The sequence below is a fragment of the Ambystoma mexicanum genome, chromosome 6p (genome assembly GCF_040938575.1).
Source record: "Ambystoma mexicanum isolate Mex_15411 chromosome 6p, UKY_AmexF1_1, whole genome shotgun sequence".
Lineage (NCBI taxonomy): Eukaryota > Metazoa > Chordata > Amphibia > Caudata > Ambystomatidae > Ambystoma > Ambystoma mexicanum.
The window spans coordinates 1,487,717,844-1,487,730,654 of record NC_090935.1 but is presented as its reverse complement, the minus strand read 5'-3'; the positions used below and the strand labels follow the sequence as shown (position 1 = coordinate 1,487,730,654).

The window sequence follows — 12,811 nt, the reverse complement described above, 5'->3', positions numbered from 1 at the left end:
GGTGCAATTCTTGAATAAATTAAGGGGCATATTATGTTGATGGGGAATACGGTGTGTTAGGATGAAGAAGCGGATTATAGCTTTGTAGGCAGGAGACTGTTTCAAGGAAAAAACAGATGTGTATTGCTTGTATCGCCTCCTGAAAAAGATATTCATTTAACTGTCCATACTGAGAGCAGGCACTTTACAGTCTTTTGGCCAGCTTTAGAAAAGAGAGGTGTAAAGGTATAGGTACATTTTTTGAAAGGTTGGCCCAGGCTAGCAGCACGCAAGTTTGAATAACTCAAGAAGGTGGGGGAGGTGATCAGGATGTTAACTAATGTTATTAGCAGTTTGCACATCTTAGAGACAGTTTACAAAGAAGAGAAGCATGCTTTTGAAGTTAACCATCGCACTGCCATGACATGTGTACCAGGGGATATTTGAAGCGCAGTTCACGAGGAAGTGTCTGAACAACATTACATTACCACCACTGTATGTTTGCACTTTTGTTTTTCTCATTTTGTGGACACAGAAGGAAATGGACACACGACTACATATGAGTAGTGGAGATAGGAGATGGGCTAAGGTAAGTTGTGAAAGAACACATGGTTCTAAATCGGGCAGGAGGTGTCACCCGAATGTGTCGTGATACATTTGGGCTAGACCATGGGGATTGTATAAGGGCAGGTGAGGTAGAGGGTGTGTTGAGTTGGCTTGGCGGTGGGTCAGGAAAGTCTATTAACGATGTTCGCTCTCAAATTAATAAACGGGACATGACTTGTACATTCCTTCATAAACTAATCTTGTTGCCTTATTCTTTTACTTCGAAAGTTCTGAAGTCTGGATGTAGACCAGGAGTGTGTGGGAGGACACGAGGGTAGTCAATTACTAATATGGTGCCTGCATGCCTAGCCTCCTCCTCACCAACTCACACCCCACTAATTTGATCCTCAAATTCTCTCAATCAGGACTGGTTTAGCTCCTTTACTAACCATGCCCCAGTTATCCCCAACCTCTATTCCATCTCTTAATTTCTGCGCCTAATTCATCTCTTGATCGTCCTCTTGCTTTCTAATCAACCACTCCCATTATCAAATCCTGTACCAACTCATTGTCCTTTTCCTTTAGTTCTGTCTCGCTTTGCACCCACCATTCATCTCTGTAATCTCATTTCCACTCTTTTCTATTATGCTTGCCTCGTTCGACTCTTTGGAGACGTTTCTTTTCCCAGTATCAGATCTCTAAATGACCACTATGTCTTTCAGCATCTTCACCTATTTGGGCACCTTCTTCTTTGCATTCAATAGTTTCCAAGTCTTTCTTATCCCTCCAACCTTCTTCCCCAACAAAGAGCATTTGGGGACCATAAGAAAGACCACAGGTCTTTATAGCTGAGAAATAGGACTGTGCTAAAAATTGATTGTGTACCAGAGTCATTGAGCACATAATATACACTGTGCTTGGTTCTCATTTAATTTTTTCGCATCACTCTAACATTAGAGAGTTTGTAACCGTGTACCAAATAGACACATAATTCAGATAGTTGCACTATTTGGATGTGGGGATATAAGGCTGAAAAATTGGTGAATCCATTGGGCCACACTTGTCTGCGTGGGTTTTATGGGCCTTACTTTTAATTTCAAAAAGGGTCAAACGTTTTATAAGATGAGGGTATCAGGGGGTGGGCCTGGGAACATGCCCAGTCCCCTATGCAGAGTGGTATATGATGGGACATCAATAGAGAGAGCAACTTTCTGAACAAACAGTGCAGAATCGAACATTACAGAGGTAGCGAGAATACATATTTCACTAAATCAAAACACCCCAATCGGTTTGGTGGTACCAACTTTCACATTTCACATGAAATGCTTCCCGCCACTGTGACTATGTTAACATTTCCATCAAGATGGGCTGATCTATTTAGCAATCTCAGATGGCAAACTAATTGCGGTATATTTAAACACCATTCCAGTTTCCAGCACTAAGATGGTAGTTTAATATATGGGCACAGCTCCAGATGTTTCAGAGCATGCGAGCCACATATTGTATGGCAGTTCTTGTGATGACTGGGACTCTTGAATGTGCAATTCCTATCTTCCATCTCCTGGCTTGCTGTTTCCTGATGTTTGACCACGGAGGCTATTCCTGCAAATGACGTTTAATAGGATTAGTTAGTGAGCTGCAACAAAAAAAAAAAAACTTTTGTTCCAGCAAACAATGGCGTGACCATTTCAGTTTTAGAAGCTAACATTGTTCTCAGGGATGAAATAACCGTTTAAAAGTTCTTTAAAACGTTGGCTTTGAAATGGGTACTGTAATATATGACATTCACAGTGGCACACACTCTTAAACTTTGCAAGATAAAGTGACTACGGTGAACACATTCCAATCTCTTTGGCTTACGATTGATGGCAATAAGGAATCGAGGTAGGTGCAATTTCAGGTGCAACAGTTTCTCATTCTGGTACCGGATCATGAATTTAACAGGAGGAAAGTCAGTCACAATACGCATATTACGGTAATATGCGTATTGTGACTGACTTTCCCTAACAGTTCACCATGGATTTTATGAAATAGCGGGACAGCAGTGTATCACAATTTCAATCAACAACACTGTGTTGCCTGAACCAACTTCACAACACCTCTCTGAGACGAACATTGTTTCCAAATATCTTACACACTTTCATCTTGGAATTCAGACGAAAATATCCCACGAATCATTCTTTTTCAGAAACCCTTATTAAGGCTGCCGACGACGGTGTGGATTCTTGAAGGCTGTCCGCCCTAATGTTACTGCCAGGTCAACTTTATTCGGAGTTTAATGTGATGCATTTTAGGAAGTCGATGTATTTTGTAAGGCAAATGTAAAACCTGTCTCTTCAAAACAAGTGAAGAAGCCACTTCTTCACTTGTAGAAAGTAGAAAGGGCAGCAAGCTCAAGCAGAGGGAAAGGTCAAGCTGTTTTCGGAGAGACAGATTTAATGACCCTGTGAAATGGTTACAGGGCCTTTGCGAGTTATGGGTGCCCAAGCACATGTGGAGGTTCTCTTAGGGGTGACGCAGCAGTACTCGTTTAGGGCATGGGTTACGTGATGACGCACTGGCCTGTCCTAAAGAGAGGTGTACAGCGAGTAAAGAGAAAAGAAAGTGGATGACCATTATTGAACACATTGGTGACAAAGGGTACCAGCTCACCAGAGAATGCAAGGTGGGGTGGAAGCAGTGACGGCATACATGGGGAGGACAGTGTGTAGTATCTATCTCTAGAGTAGATGTGAGAGTGTGGGGGCAGGGAGAGATAGAAGGGCAGTAGGGGAAGTGGGGTTATAGGGTGTTATGTTATTGTGAGTTATAATGTGCACCGCTGCCATTTGCATGGTCTCCACGTGCTCTGGCGCATCTGAAAAGGAAGAGGGTTTGAAGGGTTTAGATTGCAGGATTGAGAGGGAAAAGTGCAGGAGTGCTTTGATGTGCTGTTGCTTCCGTTCGGCAAAACCGGTCACTTTGTGCTTGTTTGTTTTTAAGAGAAAAGGTTTCCCCACAAAATAACTGCTCCACACTGTTTGTTAGATCTTTTTTTCTCAAAGAATCTGTATTGAGTTGATTTAAAAAAAGAGAAAATGTTGTGGTGCCCTTCAGTTTACATGTGTTTCGGATTCACTTGAGCCTTTCTCAAAACAAAATAGGGTGTGATTCTAACTATGGTAACTTAAATCCACGTAAGGAAAATGCTTTCATCCATTATGTTGAAGATAAAGTCTTGGGTTAAATCCCACCTGACAAGAGATGCATCGGATCTCCGCATGTCGGCTATACAATTACGGACCAAATTGTACAGCCGATGTGCAGAGATCCGTAGTTTCCGGTGGTTCTGTATTTCTGCGGCAGAGGTTTGTGTCTGGTTTGTTCAGTTTTGGAGGGTGAGTGTTTTATTTGTAGGGCTAGTCAGCAGTCATCTGAGTCTTTATCTGCCAGGTTGGGTTGACCAGTCGGGTTAATATTATCCTATGGTGTTTTACGGTCAGGTGCTTTATTTCTTTAGGTGGTCCGGCGGGGGAGGATTTTAGCCAGAGGAGCACTGTGTTGCTGATTCCTATACCTTCGAGTCTTTTAATGGGTGTTTCGTGGTGGACTGTGTCAAAGGCTGCTGATAGATCGAGCAGTATTAGTGCTGATTAGATGTCAGAGTCTGCATTGGTTTTTAGTTCGTCCCATATCAATAGTAATGCTATTTCCATTCTTCTCATGGGTCTGAACCCTATTTGTTCCTGGTCTAGTATCCAATTGTTTTCTACTGTTCCAGGATTTGTTTGTAGGCATAGCTTTCTAGTAGCTTTGCTGATTATGGGATGTTTGAGATTGGTCGGTAGTTGGTTAGGTCGTCCGTGTTTCCCAATGGGTCTTTGAGGAGTGGCTTGATGGATGCCGATTTGATGGTTCGTGGCACATTTTCTGTTGCTATTGAGAGGTTGAGGAAATATTCTGCAGGTGTTTTCTGAGTGAGGATAGTCTTGCATATGTCTGGTGGGCAGGGATCTGCTGGAGAGCCGCCTCTGTTGCTTTTACTCACTAGGCTGTTGAATTTCTTTGTTGAGATTGGTGCAAAGTGGCTTAGTCTAGTAGACCATTCCATTGTTGGCTGGTTTGGGGGGTTGCTTGGGGTTTTAGGCATGCTCTTAATTACTTGCTAGATGTTTGTGATTTTGTTTTTGAAGTAGCCTGCAAAGTTATTGCCTCGTTTGTGTGATGGGGTTGGTGTGTTGTTGAATGCTGTTGGGTTTCTTAGCTCATTGATGAAAGTGAACACCACTTTCTGTGTGTTGCTTGAGTTTGTGATCTGTTCATTGCAGAATGTCTTTTTTGCTTTGAGTATTTCAGCTTCGTATGCTCGTATCTGTCTTTTGTATGTGATTTCTTTCAGTTGGTTGTAGTTTTTCCTCCATTCTTGTTCCAGTTTCCTGTTATTTATTTTCAGTGCTCTGAGGTGGGGTGTGAACCATCTTGCCAGTGTTTTCTTTAGAGTAGGGGTGCATGGTTTTTCTGGTGCAATGCAATCCAATGTTTTCGAGGTGGGGTAACTAAAAGGGTAAGGCGGGGTAGGAGTGGAAGGGGGTGCTGCAACAAAGGGGTTTTGTGTGAGGAAGTCTGGGTGGAGTAATAGAGGGAGGAAATGAGGGGTTCAGTGGGGAGGTCTCCCCTGAAAGGAAGAGAATCAGGAAAGTATTGGGAAAGAGATAAAAGGGCAGAAGGGGAAGTAGAGGGATTCGTTTTTGGGGAGGTTGAGCAGTTGCATATGTCAACCACCTTGAGTCAAACAATAAGCAACTGCTCAAAGGAATTTATAGGGGTCAAGCACTAGGAGGGGGGCCAGCAAAAAAAAAACAGTCAACCACTTTGTGGTCTGTAAAAAGACACACAGCCACAATATTGAACTCTTGTAGAAAGGAAGACTTACCATCTCCAACAAAGTCTTCCCCAGAGTAAAGGTTTTTTGTTATTAAATTCAGCAAAGGTGGCATTGACAGCAGAATTTGCCACAAGTAACTTTGCCTCAGCATTCTTTATTCCATTGAGCACATTGTGTAGGGCTCTCTTTTTCTCTAACTCCAAAGTTTCAGTAGTTTTCTTAGTTCCTGCAAGGCTGTTGGTTGGTTTTTCTTTTTTCTAGGCAGTATGGGGATCATTTTACCACTAACAAATGACGTTAGACTCTCCTACACCACCTTATCATCTACTACAGACCTAACAATCATGACCAGAAAAGGTTTTTTGTCCAAGCACAGTATCTCTTTGAACTGCTTGTCATTTAGCATGAAGGGGCTCATTCTCAGTCACCACCCCCAGAGCTATATTAACCTCTTGGGGTGCATGGCCAAAAATCGACTTGCTGCCTATCTGTGATGGCACACATGTATTAGAGACTGTCTGGTCTGCCAAGGAAAGATGTATGCATGAAAAGGTCTTGCGGACAGGGGACTTAGAGTTGTAATTATGGTAATTGATATAGCACTTTTTCAAATGCGGTGTGTAAAGGACATTTTTACATACATTTATCACCCACCCAAAATTGGTGCTCCTTTATCGACCATGGAAAGGATGAAAGAACGAGTTGGCCTTGTCAGGATTCAAACCTATGACCTACAGGTCACACATAGATTGCAGCAGCCCTCAACCTGCAGAACTATCTTACCGGTAGTTCTGCATTGTAGGATTTTATGGTCTCCATATATCAGAGAGGCGCAGGTCTTTAGGAACCCTAAGAGACCTTCTCCGTCCCTTTGATCTGTGACCTGGATATGGCCATTTCTATCTAGGAAATTATCTGGTGCAATGTGAATGATTCCATCTACCAATAACTCAGTGCCTCCCAATGTAGGAAGCTACAATGGCAAAGACCTGCAGTGGTGCTCTAGCTATCAGCCAGTCACCCTTACCAACATAGACTTGGACATTCGAACGAAAACCTGGCAGCATTGCTAGGGGAGATGATGCGCGCCTTGACTAATGGGGGTCAAGTTGACGTCATACAAGGAAGGCAAGGCGGTACCATTCCATGCTATAAATATAACATTATCTGATACTGCAGCAGCAGCAACCAAGGTAAAGTCGTACTGAGCTTTGATGCAGAGAAAGCATTTCATAGTGTTCAATGGCATGACCTGTTTTTCATCAGTCAGAGAATTAAGTTTTCTGTGGAGCGGTGAAGGCAATGAATACGGATGTAACTACACGAGGTGCAGCAATGGTTGGTTTTCCGAGCCCACCAAGCTAAATTGCGGTACATGACAGGGTTGCTCGCTCTCCCCTTTTCTGTTTTATTTGGCCCTAGAACTACTGAATAGTGCAATCCGCTCTGATACAGACACCTGGGACATCAACATTGGTGAACTTAACTGTGGCTGATGCTCTAGACTGATGACATGCACCTAATGTTGTCAGAACTCACCCACTCCATTCCTTTGGTACTTAAACTGATTGAAACCTTTGAGCAATTCTCAGGATACAGGATCAACTGGACAAATATGATCTCCCATGGATCTAAAAAGAATTCACCTTCCTAGTATCATGCGCTCATACCCCAAACATCTTACTTCACAAATTCCAAAATATATTATTCATTGTGAAGATGATTCTTGTTATACATGAAATCAATCAAATATTAGATTGTGAATCAAAATCTTTAGATATTATACCATCTGCAGTCACGGTTTAAGGCAGACGTGCTTGGGCATTCCTTGATAAATATAAAGATCCAGGCTGAAGAATCCACAGCACACCCACAACAATCGGAAGCAAGCATCGGAAGCAAGCATCAGGGAAGAACCACAGCACGTGCAGGCTAAATCTATGGTGAGGAAGAAGGATGCAGAAGCAGTCAAGTAAAGGCAAAGAGTTCATTGAACTGTGGCTTATGTCAAGAATCTCTTTTAGTTACTGAAAATAAGAGAGTTAAGGGAAAATATTTTTTCTTGAGCCACAGGGGCTTGTTGACATTGAACTGAGGCACACTTAAGCCTTGAGTAAACAGAAGAGTATGCCAGATTTGGAATTCGTGTTCGACAATTAGAAAAGAGAGTAGTATCCCGATTTCTTTCTTACATTCTCTTTGGAGGTGCCAATGGTGATGCCCAATGACAACGTTTCACAGATCATTCTTGCTTTTCTCGAGTTTGCATTGCGTGCATACCCTGCGCTGGTGGGGAGAACTACTAGCATTCATATTTTCCTGCAAGATCCCAAGAATGGCCCAATTGTGAGAAGATTGCTTACAGTTATCAATGAACAAATCCTTCAGCTTCCTGAGTACAGTGAGAAAAACACAGATGTCCCTGTCACCAGATAATGCACTAGTTTTCTATTATTTGATTGAAGAATGTCCACATCTTTTAGGGAGACAAACTGATGTCAGAACTTCCCTTAGAGACCCGAGAAATAATGCAGAGCTCAATCGAATATGGAGAGCCATAATACACCAAGTGAATGAGTACTCCTAGAGAACCTTGAGGACTGAATGAGACTTCCAAGGAAGAAGATCCAGACAATTTTTCCGAGTGAGGAATTTTTCTTTCGTGCTGAAAGAAAAATCTTCATGTCATCTGGTCTAAAGCAGATTTGTGGCATTGATTGGGAATTTGTGTATGTCAATGAAATAATCCTGCCAGCTGAAGTACACTCAGGACATCCTGAATGAGACTTTTTGAGGAAGAGATCCAAGGCCTACTTGCTGTAGTCTTCTACTTCTTGCTGGAGAGGCATCCACATTTCGTCTGGTGAAATGATGACTCTTTTCCATATATTTCCATATATTGGGAACCCTGTTAATCACCCTGAGATCAGCCAGCTGCTTGAAGAACATTTTGAGAAGATTAAGATATTACCAGAGTATTGCATGATGTTGCCCCATTAAAAATACTTTTCTTTTTCTTTCATTAAATGTAATAATGGGCAGCACCAGCAGCAACTTCATCATGGCAGATTACGAGAGACGTACACATTGTGCACAAAGCTCATGGTACATGTTTTCGTACATGTGTGTTACCTATACCTGCATTATATTCATAGTGGTATTGCTTTCACTTGATGCAATTTATGTAGGGACGCATGAAGTAAAGATTCCTGTGTATCCTCCTGTGCATGAGAAGGGTACAAACGTGGCAACGACTAGGCAACCGAGACCTAAGGTTATTATCCCTACTTTAAAGGTACATATGAAAGCACCTGTCCCTGTAATAGATAAACCTGAGTTACCTGTTGAAGAGAGGTCACGTATGAAGATTATAGGAGACTCTCTATGGCACTTGCATGCTGGTGTTACAAACTGGCATCGAAGTAGCCAAAGGCTTTTAGAACTTTCTCCTACACAGGTAAGACATGTGAATACGTTTAGTCCACTGATGAATGTTTCTATGATTGGTCCAGTAAGAAGAACCTATGTTGACACACTTCATGACATGATTACAGAGGCTCATAAGAGAAAAATGAGGCCCAAAAGAAATGCTAGAAAGAAGAATTATGAGCTAAACGATGACCTGGACAGTACAGCACATTTTCAGAATAATCTTTGGTTTCAGCATATGAAAGTAGTGGGAAGAAGACCCTTGAAGGAGGAATGCTTTGTATGTGCAGCTCTGCCTTATAGCATGGGGAAGTGTAAGATCTTCATAGCTATTGAAATTGATGTCCAGACAGCACATTGTCTATCACACGTAGCACTCTGCAGAACACGATGCCAGTTTATGACTCGAATGGGCAACTGAAAGACAGATGAAGATGATTATATACAAGATACGAAGACAAGAAATAAGTTACAAAGAACAGATATGGAAAATCTGGAGTGAAAGGAGCAGAAATTAGATGAGAAGCAAACAGCAAACTTGAGGTTTTAGGGAAATCTGCAGAAGAAAGGCATCGATGGAAGAACAGAGGCCAAATGGGGATCAGTGCTATCACCAGATGGATGGGAATAAGGAGTGGTGATCTGCAGAGCCTGGGTGGTCATTGGTCATTTTCAGCCAACCATTGACATCGTACAGAATGAATGTAAACCATCATGGCCAAGACTTGCTACTGACTTGGTTCGAAAACAGAGGCGGGCCCTTGCAGACAGTGCCTTTGGAAAGTTCAAAGCTGTGTATCAGAAACAATGGCACAAGAAAAGTAGGAGAGAATCAGAAATGTGGGCAAATCTTTGATGTACCAGGAATGAAACTTAGAACAGCAGTGATCATGGATCATTATTGGGCTTGTGGGTCCAGAGCATATATGAAGTTGCCCTAACACTGGGGAGGAATATGCACTTTGGTGAATGGTCATGTTTCTGCGTTGGTGATTCCTAAAAGTGACCTGAACATTGTCAGTTTCCCAAAAACAGATGCTCAACTGAGGAAGAAGAGATTTGTGGAGCTGACAAATCGAATGAAGAGGGAAAACTACTTCTGTGCCAAGCCAATAGAAGCTTTTGACTCTATCCCATGTGAACACAGACTGTTCAGCCAGACTTCATCAGTCTTCACGATAATTTTCATGCTGAGTATCCAGGTTAGAGCAAATACTAAATGGTTACAGATAACCAGATGGGAATTACTGCAGACAATTAATACAATCATAAAGGGATTCAATGCTCTCAGAGAAGAGCTGAGAGCCATAAGACTGATGACTCTTCAGAAAAGATACGTCTTGGACATGATCACAGCTATGGATGGAGGTGTTTCTGCAAAAACTGGAGAATCATGCTGCACATTCATACCTTCTCACAATGACGAGAATGGCACTCTGACGGAGGCCATAAGGATGTTAACGAAGCTATACATCCAGATGATGACAGTTGGTTTGGAGCACTTTTTTCTTGGATACACAATGTATGGCAAACATGTTCAAATTCCTTGGAGCTCTGATCATGCTAGTGTTGCTGGCATTTTGTGTGATCAAGATAATAGTCACACAAATTAAGAAGACAGCAAAGAAAGCCATAGGGATGAAGATCATGATTGATGTTGAAATAGGATGGAAGGCCAAAGATCTAACAGAATGAGATCAGAGACTTTGTGAAGGCCAGTATCCATGCACCTGAGGGAACAAAGTTTCTGTATCCAAAGAAACATAAGAAGTGGGAAGATGGATCTATTGCAGTTCAAGTGGACAGTGCACGCTCATGAATTGGAATAAAGATGAGCATGTCAAACCAGCTTGATGCCTGAAGGGAGTCATAAAGATTTGGGTCCCAAAGAAATTGTTCTTCAGAAAAGGATATCTAGACATGAAGACTGAGGGGAGAGTGGTTGATGAATCACCCAGAGGCAGGAGTGTAGAGAAGGAGCTAAGTACCCCCACCTCAACCAACTCACCCACAGCACCTGTATGTTGGATGACGGAGTGTGAAACACGTGCGGTAGCAGTGAAGATGCCGATACCTAGGACAATCTGGTAGGCAAGGTTCCCATTGAGGAAACCATGCCTGCACGCGAGACTATACGATGGTCGTCTGAATTAAATCCCGGAAGAAACAGGACCGTTGAATGACGAAGAAGAATGGTGATGTCATCACCATCAACATCATACAGAGCAAAACTGACATGTAGAGAAGAGATACAAAGACTAGAGAATGCAGATAATTCTATTAGGCATCAAGAAAGTATCAAGATAAATGACATCTTGGGATCAAGATGAAGAAACTTATGCTGCAGACATAATGAAGAGATAAAGATATTTTTCACACGTGTACACATGCAAAGAAACGCAAGCAGATGAAGTATTCTTAAAGACTAGCTTTTATAGTGAATAGATTGTGGCATCTGCTAACATGTACATTAATATATTTATATGGAGTCAGTAAAGGATGGATGTTCCAACTACGTACAATAGCAGTGCTGAGCAAAAGAAAGAAGGCCACTTTTAGTTTTGTCGCAGTTAGAAAACAAGTGAATTACAGGCGAAAACTCAGAAAGGCGAGATTGGATGGGCCAAGAAGCCAAGGCTATATCAGTCGGGGGTGAGCAGACATTGGACACAAATCGTGTCAAAGAACGAAGCTCCTGTTCTGAAGGCATGGACATAAACAAGAAGACGTCAGAGGTCTATTAAAGAATAGTGTTTTAATACACTGAAAGCTCAATTTCGTGGTCTTTAGTCACGTGGGGAAATGTTGGACGAGCATGATGCTCACACCTACGCATGAAGGCAGAGCGTGCCTTCACTCCCCTGAATTCCCTGGAGCAAAGAACATGTTCAAGGCCGAGTTCAAAGACCTTATTGACAGTGGACCACTGAGGTGATGATGGATGGATATGCTAATTGGTGGCAAGCTATGGTTAAGACTAGCTCATCAGCACCTGGACTTTCGGCCTGCGTACTGCCAACGTAGGTTGCGAACGACTGACGGAGGTTACAAAGTAACCAATGATAGAGGAACGCATGATCAAGGGTCCTATAGTTGTGTAGCCAATTATACGTCATATATTTAGTGCCATTTATAGTGACATATTTTTGGGGAAGGGCTTAGTTACCCCACCTGATGTTAAGAAACAAATTATTTTCTTCAACTGCCCTAAATGAGTATGGAACGTATACTTAGATTATCCTTGCAGAACCTATCACACTTACCATTAGGTTTTTGTAGTTTGCCACATAGGATGATGTTAGTTATACGCAGGTTAAACGTCACCTAAACGTCACCTATGATGATTTTTTTACTATAAGAATATCATTTTTTATGAAATGCTTTGAGAAGTCTCGAGAGAGATCATGATGAGGAATGTCTGTTGATGTCCATAGTACTCTCTGTTTTAGATAATTGATATTAAAACAGTATCTTTTGCCAACTACCTGACTTGTTTCTATTATTGATGTCTGAGTAAACTCTGCATCCACCATCCATCTCAAAGGTATTGCTAACCCATCTTAAAGGTCTGGGAGTAACCCCAGTTCAGCTATCTTCAGGGGAAACTATTCCAGGGGCAAAACATGTCCCCTTTATCCCAGCGGGTTGTTTGTTGGTGTGGTTTTCCTGCTGCAAAGTTCTTGTAGTGCTAGAAGTTTGTGATGGTGGGGCCACGTAATGGGAGATGTGTTGGGGCCTCATTAGCATAAAACCCTGTAACAGTGGTGTCTTGCAGTGGTGAGTGACTCAATGTGGCGCTAGATTCCAGATGGCTGCGACCCACTTTGTTGGGGCCTTGTGGTGGTAGCCGATTCACAGTGGCAAAAGCCTTGTAGTGGTTGTCTCTCAGTGGCAAGGTTTCATGGTGTGGGAACCCTGGCTTCATGATGGTAGAGTTCGAAGTAGGAAGTGGTTACCAGTCATTTGGTCGAAAACCAAATGATCGAATGCCAT

The 12,811-nt window shown here is 42.3% G+C and overlaps 1 protein-coding gene across 3 annotated transcripts in view; it reads right to left on the bottom strand.

The window, feature by feature from the left end:
- Positions 1–1,954: 1,954 nt before the first annotated feature.
- The window catches only part of LOC138510563 (uncharacterized), a 1,136,503-nt gene continuing 1,125,646 nt past the window's right edge, over positions 1,955–12,811 (bottom strand). For all 3 annotated transcript variants that reach the window (XM_069626321.1, XM_069626322.1, XM_069626323.1), the window contains one exon: positions 1,955–2,127. The gene's annotated coding sequence lies outside the window, so the exon portion shown is untranslated. The remainder of the gene's footprint in view (positions 2,128–12,811) is intronic.